Source organism: Bemisia tabaci, chromosome 3 (genome assembly GCF_918797505.1).
Source record: "Bemisia tabaci chromosome 3, PGI_BMITA_v3".
NCBI lineage: Eukaryota > Metazoa > Arthropoda > Insecta > Hemiptera > Aleyrodidae > Bemisia > Bemisia tabaci.
This window is the reverse complement of record NC_092795.1, coordinates 46828108-46852641: the sequence shown is the minus strand read 5'-3', so window position 1 is coordinate 46852641 and position 24534 is coordinate 46828108. Positions and strand designations below refer to the sequence as shown.

Here is a 24534-nt window from a genome sequence, read left to right as displayed (position 1 = left end):
CACGGACAATTTCAAAAATTGACGCTGATTAGCATGACAGGAAGTCTGCAACGCCGAAAATATCTGAGCGCTCATAAGTTTTAATGTTTGATCCAATGAGGGAATCAGAATTTACAAAATGTAAATAATAGGAATAAATGTGAAAAAGAAAGAGAACAAAATGTCACGTAAATAAAAGTAGTTTTTCTCGGAAATGCGCAATTACGGTTCACTGCGCGGCGTGCTAAAGCTGAAGTGTCGCGAGCGACTAGACGAGAGACAAACTTGAGCTACGCTTTAATCACGTCGAGCCGTGCAGCTGAGTGTATTCAACGTTGTTAAACACTATGCAAATGCGGCTATAATCGTTTCTTAGCCTTGTAAAGCCTCGTCGGAATTGACCATTTCCTCCTACGTTCCTTCTGATCCTGCCATCTTTTACTTTCTCTTTTTCTCACTCCAGTGGTTTAAAGCACTATTCCCCCTTGAAAAGATACAACATTGCAGTAGATGTTGTATTGTTCATGTGCATCATTAGCAGCACTCTCAAACAGTCTTTACAGTATGTCTTTCGGCGTGTTATTTTAATTACTATTAATCTCTAATAAATGGACTTAGGTGAAATCGATGAACTGAAACCTCCTTCATTTAGATAAGTATGCAATTTGAGCTACTTTGGAGGTGAATTAGTTGTATCATTAATTTTGGTCTCCAACCGCAACAAAGAAAAGCAAATGACAATGCGGCTCAGGGCCGGATTGCCAGTGGCCACATGGGCCCCGGCGGCAAATTTTGCAATTTTTTTAAATGTAGGTATAAAAAAAAATCGGATTTAGAAAAAAAATTACTAACGAGAAAAGGCGACAAAATCTCTCATTTCCTGAGAGTATAGTAATTTCTAATTTTATGTCGTCTTTCAGTGATACAAGAGACAGCACCTTCAATTACTCGAGTAAAGAGAGAAATCAAACACTCAATTTGGCCTGGAACGGCGCGACCTTACGAGAAAAGATGACGAGGACTTAAGATGAAAAGGAGAAACCCTCGGCGTGGCGATCGGCATTTAACATATATTAGCGCCTACAAGACTGTGCGAATACTTCACGCATTGCATCAAACACAGTGCGGTCAACGTGAAACGCATAGCGCCTACAAGACTGAGTGAATACTTCACGCATTGCGCCAAACACGGCGCGGTCTTCGCGGCGCGGCGGCGGAAGTTAAAATCATTAATCCACATTTATGTTTGTCCTTTCATAATGTTTTCGTTCATTTCTTATGAATGGAAGGCCTTGTCCACACAGAGATAGGTTTACGAAACTTAACTTTCGCGCAAAGTTCCGTAAACTTTTGCTAGTAGTGTTGCCAGGGTTTTCCCAAAAAATGTGTTCAACACGAGTAAACGCTTCTTATGCACCCTTCCCCCGCTGGCACGTTCATTAGATGGTTTTTATAAATGTTTCAAAACGAATGAGAAGGGGCGGCAAAATACAGGCGGCCCATGGGCGGCAAGTAGGTAAATCCGGCCCTGATACGGCTGATGATTTGAATTCGCTGAACAGCTCACAATATTTAGAGACACATTCAGTTTATATACATACATTGACTGTAAATAAATATTCTGCATATAAAAATTTGATGCATGTTTCGGGTAGATGTCTTTCAACTAACTAACTAACTAACTAACTATATTAATGCAATTTATTAACAAATCATAAAATTTCATGATATTTAATTATACACAAGGAAAAGCGCAGCCACGCCTACGTTGATGAGGTCACCTCAGAGACTAACCTTTTTTTAACTTTTGGCATTCAAGTCAGGAACGCCACCGACTTCTACTCGAAGTTTCCACTTTGATTGCGCGTAAACAGCTTCAATAAAGCTTTCTTCACTTCGGCTGACTGATATGTACATACGCGGCATTCAGCTGGGCATCATTGTGCTTAAAATAAACAAATTGCGATCGTTCTGAAGTTCAGAATAATAGTACCGGTGTGGATCTAATTTCCATGGAGGAAAGTTAATACGGCGAGCGTGCAAACATGTTTTTAATCGATTCATTTGATTCTTTGGAAAGTGAAATGAAATGTAACCGAATTCGACACGCTAGCAATATAGGTCTGAATTGGACTATGGTATAATAAAATTATCTTTCAAATTGCAAGGGCAACTCGATGCACACGAGGTACAGTTCGAGAACTAACTCGTAAATTCCAATCTAATTTATTAAAGTCTCTTTTGAACTTATCATTCGGCTTAGAATGCAATTTAATTTGGTTGTGCCATTCATAAAAATAGAAAAGAAAAATAAGATCAAAATTTGAATGAAAATCGGAAGTGACGTCATATTGAGTTCCTCGTATAACCATTTTGTGTGATAACCGGTATTGCCTTTTGAAATAATTGTGGAAATAACCACATTAAACACATCGGATCAAATCATATTTGATTAAATACTCACCCATGCCCGAACAAGTTACGAAACTGTTTTTGTGGAACTGTCAATATCATATCATCCTTATGAGCTCATATCTGAACTTCAAAACGCACAAATAACCATGTTTCCAAATTTCCCTTGATAAAAAATGTATTTGGGGAGGAAGCTATGCCTGTTCCCCCTTGAGATTTCAAGATAATTTAGATTCAATTGCAAACGTAGGTAATTGCCTGAAATATTAGAAAAGAAACATTTACAACCTTCCCTATATAAATTCGTATTTTATTTAAGGAAATTTGGCAACGCCTGAAGACTCATACGGCGTTTTTCCTGAGTACGGCAGTATTGTATATTATGTTTCCTCTCCGACCTTTAAGAAGTTTAAAACTTCTTTAAAGTCTTAATCGAATCAACCCGCGTATAAAACATTGATGGGAAGAGGATGAGAGGTGGTAACATGTAATCGGATCACCATTTCCCTAAAGAGGTTGTGCAGCACATAATAGCACATGATTCTAAAGCCCAGATACCGGGATGAGCTTTTAAATCGAATAACGTCTTGAATAATAAGACGAGCGATATTTTGGCTAAATCTGTTGAAGCAGCGCACAAGAATACGATCGAGAGCTCACGCTGAAATACAAATACTGACGTCCTAAGTAAGAACGTCGTATGAGTCTTCAGGCGTTGTCATATTGCCTTCAATAAAACAATAATTTACAGGAAAACTTTGGAATAATATTCCTCCAATTGCTCAGCGGACTGATTATTGAAATTGATTGACATAGCGATATAGACAAAGAAGACATAGGAGATATGGAGCAATCCTATTGGTTGGGATGGGTGGCTCCTATAGACTAAGGGAGAAAATGATGGACAAATAATCGGGTCTCCCGTCGGTTGTCGTTAGTTAGTCAATTATCTACCCATTTTGTCCATAGCAACCACCCGTATCCACCAACAGGATCCCTCCATACCGTCTTTGTCTTTTTTGTCTATAGCTTTGTCGATCAATTTCAATAATCGACCCGCAGGCAATTTTGTCGACAATTTAATCTAAAACATCAGTAAATCTCAAGGAAAAATATGCATAGCATTCCGCAAAAATGGGCATTTTCTGGAAAGAAATTTGGCAACTCTCGAATGTTTGTACGGAGTTTTCCTTAGTACAGCAGAATAGGTTCCTGCTGTCCAATTCATCCGATGCAACGGAGATCAATTTTAAAAGGAGGATGGCAGGAGGGAAGTGGTTGAAAGTACGACAGATTCAGGGGTATCCGTGGAATTTTATTTTAAATTATTCTGTCAAAAATGAATGAAGGAATCTCATAGTGAATTCAATCGATCGACTCGCATTTCTCCCAAAGCGCGAGGAGAGGGGGCCGGGAGGCACCGTTACCTAACTGAAAGGTTATCCGTCGTTATCTGTCATATTAGAAGTTTGCGCCGTTTCAAAGCTCAGCTTTCTATGGAAATACAAACATAGTCCAACAAATAGAGTTCTGAATCCTCCGCGCTGAAGTTAAATTTGGACCGGGTGTCGCAGAAAGGAACGAAGCGTGCCGCGTCGCTGCCAAATTTGTGTAATTTCTTCTCATGCGTGAAGGGGTCTAGATTTTCAAAAAATTGACCCCCCCCCCCCCCAAGGACTTTCAAAATTCTAACGAATTTTAATTTGGCAATATTTATGTCCTACCTTTTCGTGCCTGTTACGTGAATAATTGCATAGAAAAAGTTCTTAAAATGTATTCAAAGCAATCAAAAAATTTTCTTCATTACTTAATTCAATATAACACTTAAATTCCCATTACTTTCCAGACCCTGAGTCCTAACATCCCTACACTCTTCGAGTTTTTCAAATTTTCACGAATTACATATCTACCAAAGAACAGATAAATTTAGCAGAAATATCCTGCAAAACCTTGACAGGAAGAAAATTTTAAAAATAGTAGACGGATACGATAAAGATGTGGAAAAATTGTGTTTTGTTGATGACTTGATTAATAAGAAATGGAGCATTGTTTGAGTAACCGCTGCTTAGCGGAGAGTCCTACGGGCTACGGGTTACAGGAACCGGACTCAGTTTCCAAAATACATGAAACAGTGGCATGGAACGGTTGAAGGAAGGAAATCAAATAACTCAAATGATCGCTTACCAATGTTATGGCCAACCGCGCTTTGCAAAGACAAATTTCCTTCCTTTGGTTGCTCAACGTAGAAGTCGCTTCACTGTAATCAGAACAAAATAAAATATTTAAATACAAATTACATACAAGTGCAACTATTATTGTTAAGTCTGGCATTTAAAATAAAACAGCATAGTCATGGTGGTAGCTGATGTATGTTTATTAATACGCTGAGGGGAACAAAAACAGATCTTAAACATCTTCATGAGGGTCAACACTTATATAGGAAGCGCACTCATAATTTACGTGACGCTATAGTTAAGCATTCCCCCCCCCCCCCTTCTTCCCATTCTCCCTTGAAACGCTTGTATGACACACTTGCACAGGTCTATCCTTTATCACGTAAAAAAATGGCGTAACGCTCTCTTTGACCCCCTCCCCTCTAGAGCGTTACATGATTTATGAACGGCCCCGCAGATACCATATTTTGAACAAAGATCCTGGAAGTATTCGTAGAGCAGACAACAATAAATTGAAATTATCCCTTCCACGAAGTCCAAATACGAGTATCAGAGTTAATGAAGTTGTATATTTCCCCTCTCAATTCATTTTTTACGTAGATATCGACATTTTTTCTCGAGACACTGTGCCATTTTTTATATTTTTCTAAAGAATACCCCAGAAGCTCTTCTACGTACAAGTGGAGAAAAATATAAGAAGAGCAAAAGACACGGATGAGTGATTTCGACCCGATGCTATATCATAATCGGCAATGTTGAATTAAAAGTGCATCCCATGGCTGTCTCAAGACAGTGACATGATGTATGAGCACAACTCTAACGAAACAGAAATTGAGGTTTAATCCAGTTCCGAATTTCGACGAGATCTGAACGAAGTAGACGGAGTAAAGCCAGACTAACAACTTTCTGAGGGAAGTTGTCCCATATTTCGCTCATAGTCCCTACATATTCTACATAATATTCTGGGCCAGGAGGATCCAGTCTTTTCCGACGGTGAAAACCTCAAAACTATTTTCATTGGGACATATTATTGTTCAGAGAGGCGAAGATTCTTTGATGCGTCAGCGTCAGCAGTACTTATTGTAAACTCTGGCTCTTGAAATGAAGTCAGGTTTTCGGGGAAATATACGTCACACCTGATCGTTGTGATAGCCCTGATGATGTTCAAGCAGAGCCCTCTCTCCCGCTTGTTAAGGAACTACGACGCATTTTCGAATCCAGTTTCATCGTCAAGATGACGCTTAAAGTAACCAGCCGACACTGCGTTAACGGCCCGCCACGCAAGGTCATTGCGGTGCAATCACACCACGTGTATCGCAAGGACACGTGAATTTTCATAAAACGACATTATCACGCTCATCTCTCATCTCGTGAGAGCTGAATAAAACTTGGAGAATGCGACTATTTTAACTCCTGAGAGGTGATTTTGCCTACGCGGAAATTCGAAGGCGATTATCTGCGAGTCAACACGCAATGCCGTCCAAGGCTTGTAAAAAGGACTGTCCAAAAATAAAATCCATTACGTGATGAGGAGATGCTATTTTTGGCTTATTCATGGACCAATGTGTCTGCATATAGGGCTACTGTTTACGCATGCATTCAGTTATTTCTGAAATATGACAAAAATATTCGATGCCTAGCGCAAAATGTGCTCCAAATTACGTTACAACTTTTTTTTACATTTTTTGGCCCCAGGATTTTTCTCCCCTTGGGTAAAAACACGCCAAGTAGCGTCAGAACCCCATCTAAAAATAACATAATTTTTTAGGATGTCTCCCCTCCCCCACGTTACGCAAAAAATAGGGACTCCTACCTACTACCTACGGTGGCTTACAGGCTGCTGATGTTTTTGGGCTGCCTTCAGGTTTGGCTTAACGTTCCTCCTTTTCCCCTCACTCTATTGTCAAATATATGTCAATTTCCCTTGACCTTCTTCTCCTTCTCAAGGACTCTTCGACGTCATTTATGGACGGTCCCAAACTGTAAACTTAGCTAATCTAAGATTTATTTAATTAAAGAGCCCAAATTAATCCGTGCTTAGTTAGCCATTAAACTTAGCGTAAAATGTGCCGAGACAAATCTTGAAAATTCGTCAAATAAAGAGCAATGGAAATCCGTGTTTGACGGTTTTGTTTGTTCGTTCACATTTTCGTTGAGAGAATTCAGAGGGTAATCAGATTTGTTTGCATACAGTGTTTATTTTTTCATGGTCAAGATTTTTCCAACGTCGATGCGGGTTCCCTGAGCAGGGAGGCAAGAAGGGTAGTTTTCCGGGAAGGAAGGGACCTCTCTCGTGGTAATTATTACGCGCTGCGAACGCTAATTGATAGCCCGCCCCGCGCCGCTTCATCCTCCATTGCCAAATCGTCGTTTTTCAGATGAAAAAACGTAACTCAGTTCCAAAGTTGCAAAATCTACTCATTGATTTATATACGTTTTTCACAAAAATATAACGGAAATTTCCGCTCTAAATTTTGCTGGCATTCCCGTGAAATTGGAGAAAAATCAATGACATCTGTGGTTTGAAATGACCAACAGCTTCCTGCTAAAAATGTAACTTGAGAGTGGACGTTTTGCAACGTTGGAATGAAGATATTTCCTTCCTTATAGAGAATAATGAAACTTCCACGAATACTCTTCCTTTGCTCTTTATTCAGAGCTTCTTTTTTTAGAGACAGATTACGTACGAAATCAAACTTTGGTGTTATCAGGGTAGTGAGTAAATTTTTTGGTCAAATGAAACAGCTAATGATAGTATGCAATATGGAATATGACGAATGAAACTAACAAATTCTGCACGGAGAAAAAAACTTCGTGCAAAGGGACCCGAAGTCGAGGTCAAATGGATCTCTGAAGTTTTCTGATCACGCATCCGAAAACTTGAGGTCGAGCTGCCGAAGTTTGGGTCAGACATCCATGCAGGCACTTCGGTACGTACCGGAGTACTTCAGATGTGTGACCCGAACCCTTCGGTATTTATCGAAGTACATCAGACGTCTGACCCGAACTTCGGCAGCTCTACCTCAAGTTTTTAGATACGTGATATGAAAACTTCAGAGATCCATATGACATCAACTTCGGGTCCCACGCACGAAGTTTTTTTCTCCGTGTGAATCTTGATTTGAGACAATGCAAGATGTACAAATTACGTTTAACTGTTCTGAGAGGTCGTCCTTATTGGTATCTCATAAAATTTCGTAAGTTTACCTTTTCAAGAGAAATTCTCCTAGGAATTTTCATGGAAGTGTCCAATTATATGTTTATGAAAAAATAAAGTAGGTCGATTTCCGGACGTCAAGTTAAATTAATTGTTTTCTGCGTGGAAAAGTGTGTGGCCCATTCTTCATCAGTCAAAATTATATTTTTGTGTAAAATTAAAAGTATAATTTTGATGATTGTAAAAAAAACCATGGCTACAATTTAAAAGCATCACAATAGTTTACTCGTTAGGTTGGTCTTGCTTGTGACCGTGTGTAATTTTTAAAAGCGCAGTGCCTGGATAATGTGAGCTCGTTCATACCTGACAAATTTGACCCAATTCTGCCGTGCTGAGGAGAATCCCCGTATGAACTTTCGAGAGTTGCCAAATTTCCTTCGATTAAATTGTTTATTTTTGAGGAAAGCTATGCATATTTTTCCTTGAAATTTTCAGGAACTTCAGGTGAAATTGCGAACAAAATTATCTGACAAATTTAAAGAAAAATGTTTAAAAATTTCCCCAAAAATCTGTGATTTACTGAAAGACATTTGACAACGCCTAAAGGTTCATACGGCGTTTTTCCTTAGCATAGCAGAATTGTGGATCCTTTGTAATCGGAACGCAAGGAATTTGCGGTTGAGGCTTGGCGTCAGGGCGGATGGGTGAGGCCGTCGGTTGTTTCAAGATCAAAGGAGTCAAGTTGTGCGATAAAATGAGGATACTTTACTTTACATGGATTTAAATGGGGAAAATTGCTGATTTTCCAGCACCACATGGCAACCGTGTTCAAGATCATCCGACAAAGAAACCGAGCCGGGGCTTAACTTTTAATCACTGAAGTTCGCCACAGCCTTTTCCGCAGGTTAATTTATCATCTATAATCATCTTCAAATTACAGCCTTTCATTTCACCTTCCCTTCGTCAAAGCTTTGCGCGTCTTTTCGTATTCGAGATTTGCCTCCGTGTAACAGAGGTTCCATTTCATTGGCTGAAATAATTTATTTCAGTAAGCCTCAAAGCAGGTAGGCAAAAGAAGTTTCGGGGGTTTCGACGGGTGCAACTTTTGACCGTACTCTTTGGACCCTCTGCGTCCCTCAATTTTGTGGGGCTAGAACGAGGTCAGAAAAGATTAGCGGAGGCAACTTTGAGGATGCATGTTTAGGAGATGGCACTGAATTTCTTTTCTTTCTACTGCTATATTTTTTTTCTATTTAGATAATCAAAGTATTGGTTTGCCTCATTGTAATGATGTCATTTTCCACTAATCATAAGTTGATGCCCCCCCCCATCATTGCTTACTCGATCCACTCTAAAAATTCCTGCAGACCTCTTAAAGAAAATAAGCTCCGTTGCATGCACTGATCACATGCGCTCATTTTTTCGGCTACTGACTCTTATATCCTCATATTAAAAAAATTATATCCACTAAAGCGTTATAAATTCTCCTCTTGTTCAAACCAAAACTGCTCCAAAATTGCCCAAAGGTAAACTTCGAAATTTAGAAATGTAGCAGCGAGACACCCCTAACACAATTCGTCACCTCCCGGCCAAAGGATCACAAGCACCATGTGACGTTTAAAAATTTCTACCGTCATTTTATTTTTTTTACAACTATGAACGAAACTGTCCGAAAATTTTCCTGAATTTTCTTTGTGCTGCCAATATAATTCAGTAACATTTTCAAATAGATTCAACCAACAATTTCTCTGTAAAAAAATAAAATGGCGACGAAGATTTTGAAATGTCGCATGACACTTTTGATACTTTGGCCGGAAGGTGACAAATTATGGGTAAAAAAAAAACAAATCGGATTCAGAAAAAAAATACAAACGAAAAAAGGCGACAAAATCTCTCATTTCTTGAGAGTTAAAGTATAGTAATTTCCAATGTGTTCGTCGCTCGGTAATACAAGAGACAGCACCTTTCATTAGTCTAGTTGAGAGAGAAGCCAAACACGCAATTTGACCCAGAGCGGCTCGGCGCAGAGAACAATAATGACGAGGACTTGAGATGAAAAGGAGAAGCCCTCGACGCGCCGGTCAGCATGAAACACATATTAGCGCCTACAAGACTCTACGAATACTTCACGCATTGCGTCAAACGTAGAGCGGTCCGCAGCGGTCGGCGTGAAACGCGTAGAGCCCACAAGACTATAGGGTTCCTTCACGCAATGCGCCAAACACAGTGCGGTCGGCGCGGTGGTGGAAATTAAACTTATGAAACCATGTTCATTCTTCATAATTTTTACGTTCATTTCTTATAAATGAAAGGCCTTGTCCCCACAGAGGTAGCCTACGGAACTTAACTTTCGCGCAAAGTTCCGTAAACTTTTGCTAGTGTTGACAGGGCTTTCACAAAAAATATATCATTATCCTAGCCGAGAAGCTTTACCTTCCAGTTCTCCAGCAAGTTTATCCCTCTGAAATCTCAAGAAAGATGGTTCAAGACATATTTTGTCTTCCTTATCCTTATTAGCAGAGCAAGAATCATCAGCCGTGACCTCCTCTTTCACTTTGCAGCCGGTATTGACGCTTATCACACTTCTTTCAACCCCCCACCCCTGTGAGTTCATGAAATCCGTATTACGGCCCTCCCCTGCCCCTGAATCTAGATAAGTGCTCGTAAGTGCACCCGGGCGAAACTTTAAGCTCTAACGGCATTTTTATCGGCTCGGGCCTCCCGAGTTCCGGTGATACATCACCACGCAGCTTTCAAACGCAACTCGGGAGCTCTCAGGCTATTGAAACGAAGCTCAAACGGCGGATTAATCCGGAATCTCACGCGTAAACACAATAATCCCGGCTAGATTAGCGCCCAACTCGTTTGCGGCGCCTTCCCCGCGTGGGCACGCTACCCGCGCAACACATGCTCCTGCGGCCAGCGAACGCGAGAATTCCTTCCGTGCCGACTTCCTAAAACGCGCTATCGCCGGATTGATACTTTTTTTCGATGTTAACGAGAATCAAACGTTGTTTGATTTTCGTACCTTGTTTAATTGTCCTGAAAAAAAAAGGTACGGGCTATATAGACATACCGTCCGTCGGGCTCAGAGGCCGAAAGTTCCGGGTGCTGGAGCCGTAGCTTCGACTGCTCCGTGTGCTAAGCCCGGAACTTTCGGCCTATGAGTCCAGAACGCGGGCAGTATTTCTATATAGCCCGTAAGTACGGCTTCCATGGCCGGAACGTAATTCTTTTCCAAGTGTGTTTCACTTAAAAACTATGCAACATTCATGACTTGAGATATTGTGGATGTATCTCTGTATAAGTTACGAAAAACTGACAAAAAGTTTCAATGCGTCGCGTTGTTTCGACATCTGTCAAGGAAAGTAAAATATGACGAGAAATTAGGCAACCTAAAACGCAGTTAAGATGATTTTGGCTAAGCACAAGAATTTACGCGTGTTGCAGAGTTGTATTTTAGTATATCTTACACATCAGTAAAAAAGAAAAGAAATGTAATGGGACAATATAAAAGGCTAATCTATAAAATTGAAGGTATCGCCCTTTGGGAAACGCTACAAATGACTTTTTCATCGTGTATTCTGTTAGTGCACATCGCTTCCTCCTTACTGCACCATTGACCCGTAGTAATTAATATCATCATTGTTGCTCCATTTCTAATATTTGTGAGCATGAGGAAGGAGAGACCCTTATTACACACTAACTCGATGGTCGATATTGCGTGTTTTTTCAGGAACATTCGAACTGTTCTCGAGGAGGTTTTTTTTTTGAGGGGGGGGGGGGCAGGGGAAGATCAGGTTTTTCATAGAGGCTATTGAGGTGATTTTGATAATTTTCAAGGGTAAATTGGTTGTACTTCATTCAAATTTAGAGGTGATTTTTTTAAAAAACCTACCAGAGAAACATTTTGAATTTTCATTGACTGATCTTTTTTCATACTTGAGAAGTGGTCGAGCGGTCCTTAAAAAGCAATACTAGATCAGAGTAGATAACTTTTTTCTTACTCAATTCATTATGTCTCAGCGGAAACCTGATTTAATGATTCACGGCTTTCCTACAGGTTAAATTAACACCTGTTTCTCTTTAATTAGTGTGACGTCATAATTGACGCGGGAAAACAAGAAAGAACAAGTTAATAAAACTTTTCAGCACAGTCTTTTGCCCTTTTAGCTTCATCGCCGCTTTCTCTCAGGAAAGTCATTTAGCTTGTCGGCTTCGTCAACCGTGGAAAAAGTTTCGGAGAATCCTAACAATAAGAGTTCATTCCGGAAATAAACGGTTTCCCTCTTTCGCCCCGACCAAAAAGCATAGACACTATTGGTGCCACGTCACAGAAAAGCGATATATATCGATTTTTTCGAATTGGTAACATAAAGAGGTTATGTCAATGTTCTTGTTTGGATCCAATTCGATATAATGGAGAATCCCTATGATGACGTCGCCACTAATAGCGTCTATAGACAAGCCTGTCAGTTGCAGCTATTCCTATCACCGGATTTCAAATTCGTCCGGAAAAATTCGTCTATTCAATTTATTCAGGTGACTCGGTTCAATTTACTTGGGTGTCATAAGGTATGCGACGAGTCTCTCATGAATGGAACTGATGAACGTCAAAACTACTCTCTTCAACAAAAAAGTATTCGACCAGCATTATTTAGAAAGCCCCACACATCATCATTTTGAAACGTGGCCAAACAATGAACGTCAAAAAATATGTGAACAGGACGAGGCTGAATTAGACAAAAAATATCCAAGACGATCCGGGGTGATTATTAAAGTCTCTTTGATGAGAATTCACACACTCTTTGCTATGTTTGTAAGTGTTTCTTGTTTTCGTTTTTCAAGCTAATATCAAAGGAACGCTTGTCTCCACAGGGCCAGATTTACCTACTTGCCGCCCATGGGCCGCCTGTATTTTGCCGCCCCTTCTCATTCGTTTTGAAACATCGATACAAACTATCTAGTGAACGTGCCGGAGGAGGAGGGGCACATAAGACGCGTTTACTCACGTTGGGCACATTTTTTGTGAAAGTACTGTCAACACTAGCAAAATTTCACGGAACTTTGCGCAAAAATTCAGTTTCGTAAACCTTCAGTTTCGTGTGGACGAGGCCTTTCATTTAAAAGAAAAGAACGAAAAAATTATAATAAACATGAATGTGGTTCAATGATTTTAATTTCCGCCACCGCGCAAACCGTACTGTGTTTGGCGCAATGCATGAAGTATCCGCACAATCTTGTAGGCGCTATGCGTTTCACGCCCACCGCTGCTGACCGCATTACGTTTAACGCAATGCGTGAAGTATTAATGGAGTCTTGTAGGCGCTAATATGTGTTTCATACTGACCGGCGTACCGAGGGCTTCTCCTTTCCATTTCAAGTCTTCGTCATCATTGCTCTCTGCGCCGCGCTGCTCCAGGCCAAATTGCGTGTTTGGTTTCTCTCTCAACCAGACGAATGAAAGGAGCTGTCTCTTGTTTCACCGAAAGACGAACAAATTAGAAATTACTTTACTCTCAGGAAATGAGAGACTTTTCGCCTTTCCTCGTTTGTGATTTTTTTTCTGAATCAGATTTTCTTCTTGATACCTTTTCACGTAAAATATATCATAAAATTTCAGAAATTTAAAAGATGTTGAAAAAACCCGGTTTCTCTTATGTTTCGCAAAATGGAAAAATTGTGACTTTCTTCTATTTTTGTGTACTCGAGTGCGGGTTGTATACTCTAGCTCTTGAAAAATATGAGTTATTTCACTGAAATTTCCAATCTTTCACTTCTTTCTTACGTTTCATTCCACCCTGTGCACACAGCGTAAAATGATCCTCTATGACTACTAGACTCAAAGCATTTGTATAACTTGGTTAAGCACACCATATGAATATCTTAAACGGACATTTTCGGGATAAATGAGAAAAAAATACAACTCAATTTTATCTATTATCACAACGGTAAACTTTTTATTTTTGTAAATGAACTTTCAAGTGATTTTTTATCACTAACTCAACCATACCTTGACCTCAAAGTTATTTTTTTTTCTTTCGGAAATTTCCCTCAAGATGATCTAATTAATCCGCAAATCCATCATCCCGGTGAGAACCTCATTTTGACCCTTGTTGACCCTTCGCACAGCCCTAGTAGCATGATTCACTTTCCCCTTCCTAACAAACGTATAAGGAATTAATACCGGTTATATAATCACCATTTTAACTAAAGTTTATATATCGTGTATATAAGTTTTATATAAAATGCCCATGAAAATAATTATTCATATTTTCAGAAGATAACGTTTATATAAAATTTATATAATTGAGGAAGGGTTTTTATAAATTTTCTTTATACGCATAGTATCCTTTTGCTTAATTTGCTTATTATAACTGTTATATAAATGACCTGAATGACTTTAACGTAAACCTATCTCATTTTCATGAATGATGATGATGATCTCATTTCAATGAACACCCTCGACTCTCAGACTGCGTGGGATAGGTATTATTAGAGGTACTAATGGCTCCGAGACGAGTTAAAAGGGGATATCTCGGCACACAATCCGAGGAGCCCTGTTACCTCAGTTGGTAGCGTGTCTGGCTCATAACCCTGCCCAGTTAGACAGCAATATTTTAAAAATATTGAAATTTAATATATTTTTAAAATGTTTTTCATGTATTTTTAAAATATTTTCAAAAGTACTTTTGAAATACAATCAATGAATATTTTTAAAACATTTTAAAAATATATTAAAAATATAAAAAATTAAAATTTTTAAAATAATATTTTATAATATTTTTAAAGTATATCATAATTATTTTTGTTAATATTTTAAAAATATTATTAAATATTATTTTAAAAATTTTGATTTTTTTTAAAATGTTTAAATTAATATTATAAAAATTTAAAAGAAAAAAGGAAATGATAATAATAATAAATAAATAACATAAATACATCGACATAAATTCAAACTAGAAAAAGGCCCAAATAATTAAAACTGGAAAAAGACGCAATTATAAAGTTAAAAAATAGAGAGAGAGAGAGAGTTAAAAAAATGAGAGTTAAAAAAAATAGAGAGAGTTAGAAAAAATGATAGTTAAAAATCATGATAGTTAAAAAAAAGAGAGAGCTAAAAAAATGAGAGAGAGTTAAAAAAAATGAAAATGAAAAAATTACATCATGAAATAAAAAACAATAAATAAATAAATAATAAATAATAAAGTCTGGTAAAATATCATAAGAATCCGTCAATAAACAAAATATTACGGACTCAGAGGCCTGCGATAGTTAAGAGATTGAATTTAGGGGCCCATTCATATCAAGCCTGGCTGGTCTGGTGGTAAAGTACTGGACTTCGGATTGCAACTCCATCCCGAAGCGTGGGTTCTAATCCCGACTAGGACGGCGCGGATTTAAGGTAAGTCACAACTCTACGATGATCCACCACCTGGTAGTAACGCATATGAAAACTTGCACACTTCATAACTAGAGTGCGCTACCAGCCAGGAAGAATAATGAAAATTCATTTTATACACTCTTTGAATTTGGTTATATAACTTTTATACTAAGGGTTACATAATAAAATAAGTTTTTTAGTAAACTTTTAACTAAAAAACTTTACATCCATTACATAAACAATGAATATTCTTTAGCTTGTGGTTATTTACGGTTTATACTTTTAAAAACAAATTTTTTATATAACTCTGCTACTAGGGAGCTTTAAAACTTCACTCGCCACCCCGTCTGAATTTTCTCAATTGCCAACGCCAACTTTGACCAGCGCGCGAGTGTCCCGCGAAAAAACCGCACGAACATTGCCTATTCGCGCAAAGTCATCAGGATTCCCCTGTTCAAAACAATATAAAATAACCTAAGCTTCCGATGCGGAGTGGCAACACTGCGAAGGGATTCCTGGCCACACCGCGCCGCCGGCCAAAAAGTACGAAAGCGGCTGCGAAAGCGCTGGAAAAAGCGCGGATAATTTAATCTCATTCAAGCGCGTACCCCTGCGTCTCGGTGTTTGTTTTTAAGTCACAGTCGCCGAACCAGGTCATTAATCACCATTTTTCCTCCTACAGGAATAACATATATGGTTATTTTTAAGACCCATCTGGCGACACTGTTTTCGGTAGCAAATTAAAGTTGGAGCGTGGGAGCGGGAGTTCGGGAGTCGCCGAAGGGGCAAGGAGTGCGGAATTAGGAAGCGGGAGCCGCTGGGGGAGGGGGAGGGTGTGTGGAAATATGTCACTCTCCACATTCAACTGTCCCTTTGAATCGTCTGGAGCGAGGGGGAGGGGGCGGGGGATCGGCTCATTTCACCCGTGATATTGGGCCGATTGTCATGCATCCCAATTAGATGGGGATGCAATTTAAAGGGGAGGTGGTATTTTGATTTCATCGTTTACACGTCTCGACACCTGCCTCGGTTCAATTGACGGATATTACCGCTTACCATTTACGACCGACGCACAGTGGATCGAGTCAATTAGAGAGGTCGGACGTTAAATTTTTGACTAAAACTGCAAGTTTTGATGTTTATTTCGTCAAATTTTAAAGTTTAAGGGGTGCCACTTATAGGAAATTTTTCGAGAAAACCAATGGGACCACTTTTAAAACCTCAAAGTTTTGTATGAACGGATTAATAAGCTTTTAAAATTTCCAAATTTTGTCCGACTTCTCCTATTGACTCGATCCTTTGTGCGACGCACAATGGACCGAGTCAGTAGGAGGGGTCAAACATTTTAAAGCGTTTATCTTCATAATTAAATGTTGATGTTTTAAAAGTAGTTTTATTGGTTTTCCCGTAAAATTTTTTGTTTAAACCACCCCTCAAAATTAACTCTCCCCTTTTCCCGTCGCTGTTTCGAGCACTTCCGATTGTAATTTCGCAATTTCCTTTTGCGTGCAGATGCTTCTATCCATAAGTGTTACTAAACCGTGCAAAAGTGGAAATCGAAAAAAACCCGAGTTGGTATGTTTTCGAACTCACTGGTTCAATTCAAAATCGAGATTGAACACGTAAATCAAACACTCGATCAGAGCCAAGCTCACACCGATTCCGCGAATCATTGAAATGACGTCATCACTATAAACTTCTCCTCGGCAAAACCACCTAAGTGAGTGCAGTCTGAGTTCTCGGAGGGGGTGGGGTGGAGGTTAATCGTTCAGAACATTTCTTTTCCTGCGGCGTCTTTGTGCGACCCACACACGTTGTTCAGTCCTTGAAACTTTGGGTTTGGACCAGCAGACAAAGAGTCCAAGTTGTGAGAAGGGATGACATGGCTCTTTCCCGGTTTCCAGGGTCTATTGACATGGTAGCGTGAGAGTTATTTTACACTGTCCCGAAGTTTTCCGATAGGAACTTCACCAACTCCTGAAGTTAGAGGAGATCAAAACACTTCAAGACATTGCAAGAGATTTGCAAGTTCGATGCTTAGGTGTAAATTTAAAGTCTAAAGTGGCAGCCCATCGTGCATGCATACTGCATAGGGTGTATTAGTTCTTAGAGTCCCTTTATATTGAGAGTCAAGACAACACCCCCTCATTGAGTCACAAACGGGAATAAAGATTACAGAAATTGAACGTCTTCTTTGTAATCTTTGATCGGCCCATTCTCAAATTCCTTTCTCCGTTCCTCCTCTCATTCCGTGTGTTCCTTGCCGAACCCATAATCCCCGGGTCCATTCCAGATTATAATCTTTGCAATCGGTGAAAACGTAATCTTTATTCCCGTTTGTGACACTGTGAAGGCCTAAAATACGGGAACCAATCAGAAATGGATTCACATTGTCTTGACTCTCAGTATAAAGGGACTCTTATTAGTCCCTTGCACATTTTCCTTTGAGTTCTCTGAAATGACGTTTGTATATCACGAATCTTGTTTTTTTCGCTCTACCCCTTAATTTTTGTGACATATTTCAAACAATTCAATTTCAAAAATGACAGAGTTTTCTCCTCGCTCTGCAAAAACTTCCATTTGTAGATTTACGGTATTGTTCGTTAGCCATCGATTCCTGACACGAGGTCTATGAAAAGCTTCCTGGAAAAAGGCTCCAGCCCGTTCCCTGAAAAAAAATTAATTTTAAACATAACACAAGGCGAACTCTAAAGGGACCTTTTGAAAAAACACGCAATGCGGAGAGATTGTAAAAGATTGGCATTTACAATTAGACTAATTTTGAAATAGGATATCACTATCCCGGACTCAGAGTAGAAACAACCAATATGCCCTTAGTTCCCTTACGCAAATAAATATGTTTTAGGAACTCCATGTTAATAAAAAAATATGCAAAAATCCATGTTGCGCAAATTCCTTGAAGAGCTGTCAGCTCCTTTAATTTTCAAATCACAAATTAACGAACTAGAGCAGAGAATATCTTCAAAAATTTACATCTCAATTAAACAGGCGAGTGAGCTCTAATCCTCGTGGACTCTTTAACGTGGGATAACTCCTTCCCACTCGATTCCATGAGCTCCTTCTCTCTTAGGCGGGGTCAGTGAAAAGATGTTGTTATGAAAATCTCTAATTCTCAAGTCGCGATCCCTTGAGGAGAATGGCCTCCGGCTGACTGCACAGTAGACTCATTCCGCACTCGTCGTTTCACTGTCCATTTGCGCCACGGTCGCCCACTCTCTGCCGTGCTTGGCAAAAAACCGCAAAAGTTCAATAAAATTCCCTATGTAGATGTGCGGTTCTTGATAAGCACGGTAGTTCTGCTGGCGCTGAAATCCGCGCTCATTCCAGATCAGGAGTCAACCGTTTTTAAGATGGAACAGGAGTAAATGGGACTTTGACTGTAACCTAAGACAAACGCTTTCGTAGCCCTCGGGGTCGACAGAGGGATGTCACTTGGAAGAATTTTTGCCGAGCTCCGAAGAAAACGCTGCCAAGCTAAGGAAAAACGCCGTATGAGCATCATACCTCGCCAATTTTCCTTTAATAAAATATAAATTTTCAGGGAAATTTAAATTTTTTTTTCGATTTTTTCAGAGAATTGAATTCCCAATTAAGCCTAATTTATCAAAAAAAAATGCAAAATGCAAAAAAATATCAAAATCTCAACATTCCTCAAAAATCAACATTTAATCAGAAGAAATTTGGCGACTTCCGATCGTTAATACGACGTATTTCCTCAGTACGGAAGAAGTTACTCTCGTTGTGAGGGATTGACAAATAGCTAATCAGCGCAGGAGGATTGACTGTGATTCAGTAAAACTTCGAAAATCGAAAAAGAGGGATTCTAAAAAGTGTTCTTGTCATAGTAGATAGCACGCGACGCGACGGTCTGAAAACTTAAGCAGCAAAATACATGTGTATAAAACTGAAGCTTTTCTAACATTTTGCGTAAAATGCCGTGAAAAGGATGAAAATTCCCAGATCAAATAACACGTAAAAAGTAACAATACTAGGTCTATTGTGTAAGTGAATTTTGCCCGAATCAATCGCTAGAAATAGTAATAGCTCAGCACATTTGGTTTCAACCTTAGACTCCTTGGTTAAGAATTAACGAATCACAAAATTAAATTTCTCATCACAATTTTACGCGGAATATGAGTATGTGATCACTCATAATCTGATCAAAGAAACTAGAAAATCTCAAATTAACGGAAAAAATCAACGTTTGTAGTTTTTACATCAAAGTGAGTGAATTCAAAAGTTTCTCTCTCTACCTAAAAACCTTAAATTATATTGAGTCAAAACATTCTTTAAATCTCTCAATGAGCTTCATGATCGATCTTTACGTGTTCTGTTCACAGTGTTAACAATGATGGTAAATTAGAAAAGGAATGAAAGTTTTGTTAAATCTATTTTTAATTTAGGTATAACAATTTGCTAAACCAGCGAATTTATTTTGAATGGCCAATTTGATAATGTTGGTCATTCCCGCGAACGGTGGAAATTCCAAATTTATTTCATATGAGATGATGATGAAAATATGCAGTGGATTTATGATGTTCAGTGAAATTTTATATGTTTTATTCTGCACTTGAATATTCCTCAAGAGAAGCCGTTCTTATGCGTCTATTTTTCTCGGGCGCCTTCAAATGGTTGAGTATGCTACAAACCTGCTTAGGAGTTCGAATAGTTGCTTCGCTTGCGATGTTAACGATCAATACTAACAATGAGTCTATTTTGTAAGCTTGTTATGTTGTTTTTAATCGCTATTTGTTCAAATTACACGTTTTTTCATGCCTCAGTGCCAGCCATATTTATTTTTCCATGTTAAAAATACACTGTAGTAAAAACAGAACACTCTCGTTTACTATAGGTCTCCATTTCACTGAGGTTTTTATTTTGGTTTCGTCTCTCGCTATTCAATGAGCAATCTTTCAATCCAACACCAGCATTTTTTCAATAATTCGGAACCAATTTCATTTTACTTTTTTCGAAATTTTAGATCTTCTAATGATTGTTTTGACTTTTTTCATCGCATATAAGACACAAGGGTGGAAAGCGGGAAAGGGTGGATACAGCAATTTTTAAGAAATAATACAATTTCAAAAGCTTCGTCGTCAAATTAACTAAACAGTGGCAAAACTGGGGTGGTGATATACATCCTCAAAATTATTTAAATCAAAACCTTTACTTAGTGCCTATTTTCATTCACATATCTTAGAGTCAAACGAGGAAGAAGTAGAAAGAAGCTTTTGAAAGCAAGACGTTTAATTTTTTCATATTTTTCGAATGACTTTAATCAATAAACATAAATAAACAAATGGATTACATTTAGCAAAAAGGAACCAGTGCGATTACGGTGTTGTAGGAATTTTGCTTCTTCATAATTATCCAAAAAAACCTCTCAGAATGACAAATATTTTTTGCTTCCCACCGATAGATTGTTAATTTTAAAGGGAAATAATTGTGTAAATTTTAATACTGTACATATATTGAGTATTTTTCAAAGGAAGGAATTAGCTGCACGATTTTGAACTCACTGTACTCGCGCTGGTTCCTTCTTGCAAAATGCGATCCAGATAATCTTCTGCCCCACGAAAGGTTAGACCCGATTTAACAAGCACCACGAGTTGATTTAGAATTGCGGAGGGTGTGGCATATCGAAGAAACTCCACGAAATTTCACGCAGAGTTCGAGACTCCTTAACGAAATAACCTAGTCACACGTCTGAGACAGGTTATTATTATTTTTGTCGAAATCATCGGAAATCCCTCATTCATATGGACGCAAGTCGAGAGAGCGCGTGGCTTTCGACTTCGGGACAAATTACACTCGAACCCTCGCACCGCGATAACAAGAATCAAATAATATCAAAATTTTATGGATTCGAACCCCCATTTCGTTTGTCTCGTTCTCACGCTTTCGTGGCCGAGAGATTCGCGGCTTGAAATGACTTGAAGCGTATTGACGTGGCAATGTTGCCGGGTTTACACCTTGAATTCGGGGTTTTCAACTTATCTTAAGGTACGGCTGGGCAGAGATGAAAAGTGAAATTTCACGTTTTGAAATTTCAAAAGGCTCGAATAAATTTCACAAAATTTGAATTTTATCAATTTTTGTCAGAATTATTAATTGAGTCTCCGGAGATCCTGGAGCATCTCAAATGGTCTTTCTGTTGATGCGGCAGTGATATGCTACCTCATAGAGAAAGAAAAGGAGGTGTTTGCAAATCCGGAATTCGAAGTATGAAAAACGGACCATAAAGTCCGATTTTTTCCCCTTAAATCAACTCATGACATAATTTCAAACACTTTTTATAGAATGACTTTCTTCCATAAACTATACAATTTCCCAAAAAATCGATGATAAAAGTCGTCCGTACCGACCTACGTTATTAATAAAACCAAGTTACCCGAAATGCAAACACCTCCTATTTTTTTCTATGATGCTACCCTACTAAGCTGCTATACACAAAAGGGGGCACGAAGGGGAGTCGACAGAGAAAAACCCCAACCTAACCTCTAAACCGAACGGAAACATTTGCAACGTGTGAATGTTTCAGGCTTGGAGTATACAATTTCAAAATAGAGAATCACTGTTAAAAGGTGTTTCGTAGCCTCCTGAACGCACCCCCAATAGTTCCACAAAATTTCTTGAAATTTCACGGGAATAAATTTCATGAAATTTTCCATCTCTGCGGTTGGGGACAAAATATTTAAGGGATTTCGCGTTGGCTATTTGAGTAATTCAAACGGAGGGTGGCAGACGTTCCCTCAGGGGTCTAAACGTTTTCTTATGGCGCCAACTCTCATCTTTGCTCATGCCTGCTAATGAATGGACGAATTTAACCAGAATTACCCCAACTATGACAGACGTTGCCTAATTTATTTTTCTAGTAACGCATACCCTATCTCATTGCGGTGCGTTCCCTATGGACAATAACGTGAAAATGCGGATAAATTTCACAAATGACAACAGCTGAGTTGTAAACAATAGGGTAAAGGCCTAGACCGGCAGGGTCTTATTTCATCTTGCCGAGCGAGAACAATTTCATCGCAGACCCTTTTTATCCACGCAGCAATGTCACTAACCTCCTTGGCATTTGTGGCACTCATATAAATGCTTACTTTGTTCCTTAATAAGTTTTGGAGTAAATTTTCAAAGGGAAACGTCTGAAAAATCACAGAAATTTAAGCATTTTGACAAATAAATATTTTCCTGATTTATCAACAAAAAAAAAAAAAAATTATGTTTGGCGTTGCAATGTTGCAATGCATGCAAGCACGTGTATACCCGCTTGACTTTTCGTTCGACATTTATCTGAATCTTGGCATGATAAATATAGCTTGTGCACCGATCTCTCCTCACCATAGACGCTGTCTCTAAGTAAACAGAAGAAGGGCTGAAAATACAGCAGGAGATTGTGATCGAAGCCACGTAGCATGAAACACAATTTCTTTATTCTGGTTTAGTTTCTGCATGAGGAGCTCCGAGTCAATCTCAGATTGGTTTGAAAGCACGGCGCAGTCTTTGATACGAGCCCCTCCCGTAAAATGTCATTTTGATGATCCATTGAACCATTAAATTAGTCTTCAAGCATCGGTACTGATCCAGCTCTCGTTTTTGTTGATCACAATATACGAGTACATATGATTTCATTAGGTGAAAATATTTCCTACTCAGATTGGTCTGAATTGTATTTGACGTTTAGAACTTTATCCGGTTTAGCTTCCCAACGCCATTAAAATTTTCCCTAAAATTAAAAAATTCTCTGTTTTCACGGCAAAACTTAAGACGATGGTACTCTTCCTTAAGTAGACCCCTCCCGGCTGAACTTAGTGCGATCGAGTATTGATACTTTCGCCTCCATCAGTGCGCGACAACCTTCAAAAAAAGGACTTTGACTCACAAAGAGAAAAGTTTTAGTGGTACGGTTTTGAGTTTGTTTGGTGCAAAAATTTAATTTTGAGGTTTCAACGGGATTCCCCTCCAATGTTTTAAAAAAACGAGTTACGAGTGGTTTAGCTTATGTTTACGGCAATGAGGTGTATAAATTTGCATTACAATCTAAGAATTTGGCACTCTAAATAAATGACACATCAGAATTTTAAATACTTGTTATTTAACTTTTAAAACTATGTTTTTTGAACTGCACACTCTAACACGCTCTGACTCAATTTTGTCCTATAATTTTGGGAGGTTTTTTCGGTTCAAAAATATTTGTACATACAACACTCCTCTATGCTCTCAATATCCCAATTTTATTTTAAGCCGACCGACGTCCCTATTTATGAAAATGTCCAAAGTATGAGCTTTGAATATTCCCAAATCGTAAAATTCACCGGTGCAACACCCTCATCCAGACAGTAACCGGGTCATAGGCGCGAATTCAAATTCCCGTCTGCGAAAGTCCCCGCGGAGAAACCCTCTTTATCTTGGGTCAGTCGCACCGCCGAATTGGTATTCAATGCCGCGTCGAAGCTCTCAACTTCTCGCCCGCCGAAACCTATTTTATTCGTCAGAAAGAGGAACGCGCCCGGAGCAAAACACTGAACTCTCCTCGTCAACATCAGGTTATTTCGCGGAGGAGGGGTAGTGGTCATGATAAATGACCATTTATGAATTGTAGATGTGTAGCAAGGGTTGCCGGCGCGCGGTTTGAAGGCGCGAGAACAGCGTTGTCGCAACAGGGCATCGTCGATTGTTCCGGAGATCACCGATTTTGAAGGAGCCAATTTCAGCAGGTAGACGGCAACTTTGGAGGAGTATCTTTTGAGGAGGCTTCCCGGATCGGAATTGAATCGTTGGATCGCGAAGTTAGAGCTTTCGCAGCGCCCTCTGTTGCCGTCAGCCATATCAATGCTCGATTGTCCTCTTGTATTATGAATAAGCAACAATATTATGCCAATTTTAGGGTTCGATTTGGCATGACTGCCGCTCACGCACAAAATGGGTTCAGGATCACTCTCGGATCTCCATACTGAAATCCACAATAGTCCACGGCTGTCGAGTTTATCGGAAATAAGGGATACTATATTCATTATTAGAGTATGCAAAGAAAATACGGATTTCCAGCTTTCACTATGCTGTACTATGATTTTCGGTTAGTTTCATCTTCTATTTTAGCAAATTAGGTCAAGGTTTGCACTACTATCTACAAAAAAAAGTGCTGGGGGATTCCGTATCGATTTTCTTTCTTAAAAGTGCTAAAGTAAATCACTATACAATTTTCGTAATGACTTTTCTCATTGAATGTTTAACTCTAAGATACTTAAAATTTGTTTTAGACGCTAAGTTCCAAGACGGGTCAAATTGACCCGTTTTTAAACACATTGATCTCTGTTTTCCAGGTAAAACAACTTTTTTTTTCATTTTCATCTTTCGGGTGAACCCCGCAGACATCGCAACACGCGTTGATGACGGCGCAG

At 39.0% G+C, this 24534-nt stretch overlaps 1 protein-coding gene across 2 annotated transcripts in view; it reads right to left on the bottom strand.

Annotated features, from left to right (window-relative positions):
* Positions 1 to 24534, bottom strand: part of Dh44 (corticotropin-releasing diuretic hormone 44) — a 176586-nt gene that overhangs the window by 138048 nt on the left and 14004 nt on the right. For both annotated transcript variants that reach the window (XM_019041531.2, XM_072298467.1), the window contains one exon: positions 4576 to 4648. The gene's annotated coding sequence lies outside the window, so the exon portion shown is untranslated. The remainder of the gene's footprint in view (positions 1 to 4575; positions 4649 to 24534) is intronic.